Consider the following 1201-nt stretch of genomic DNA (forward strand, 5'->3'; position numbering starts at 1 on the left):
AAGCGGACCTGGCTCAACTGATAGAGCGTCCACCTACCATATGGAGGGTCCAGGGTTCGATGTCCAGGGCCTGCTGACCCACGTGGTGAGCTGGCCCATGTGCAGTGCTGCCACGCGCAAGGAGTACCGTGCCACACGGGTGTCCCCATGTAGGGGAGCCCCACATGCAAGGAGTGCGCCCCGTAAGGAGAGCCGCCCAGCGCGAAAGAAAGTGCAGCCTGCCCAGGAGTGGTGCCACACACATGGAGAGCTGACACAGCAAGATGATATAACAAAAAAGAGACGCAGTTTCCCAGTTCCGCTGGATCACGCAAGGCAGACGTGGAAGAACACACAGTGAATGGACACAGCAGAAAACACGGAAGGGCAGAGAAATAAATAAAATAAATCTTAAAAAAAAAAAAAAAAGGCAATGACCTCGCCTAGTTTATAACATGTCCCCACCAAAGCAGGGTGGAATTCCTTGGGTTACATGCCAGAGAGTTGGTCACTTCAAAGTGCTTCCCATCTCCTCTCCCCTGGGGAAGTGTACGTGGGAGCAGCCAGCTGGTGGAAGTGGGGTGGGGCCACTTAGGGGGCCTGGCCTGGTCAGGCGTAGCCCCCTGCAGAAGCAGGTTCAAGGGTGGAGACCACCAGTACCTCCCCTCTCGCACACCCAACGAGCGACCCACACAGCTGGAGACGCTTGCGTCATCGGCCGCTTCCCACGTGCCAGCCCCACGCTCATCCCTTTAGACACGTGTTCCCGAGTCTTACAACAGATCTCCCCAGGATTCCTTCTTTCCTGCGTGGTGGGTTTAGAAAGGCAGAGGAACGTGTCCAGTGTCCCACAGCTGATTTAAGAGGGTGGAGGGGCTGCAGCCGAGCCCCCATCTGTCCGCCTGCCTACCTGTTGACTTACCTGCCTGTCTGCCCACCTGAGTGTGCTCCTACCTGCCCACCTGAGCCCTCGAGGGGTCGGGCACTGGCTCAGGGCCGAGCAGGCCGGGCGCTGGGCGAAGGGGAATGGGATTTTGCTGGTGGGAGGAGGGCGACGCCGGCCAGGTGTCTGGGGAACCTGGGGCCATTCGCCCGGATGGAGAACACGATCTGGACGCCAGGGGCCCTTGAAGGGCCTGGGAGGTAGTCAGGGGAAGGGATGAGGCAATGACAGAGCTGGAGTGCCTGCTCTCGTCAGGGTGCATCGTGAGGTAGCTGGCGC

This window comes from Dasypus novemcinctus, chromosome 28, assembly GCF_030445035.2.
Source record: "Dasypus novemcinctus isolate mDasNov1 chromosome 28, mDasNov1.1.hap2, whole genome shotgun sequence".
Classification (NCBI taxonomy): Eukaryota; Metazoa; Chordata; class Mammalia; order Cingulata; family Dasypodidae; genus Dasypus; species Dasypus novemcinctus.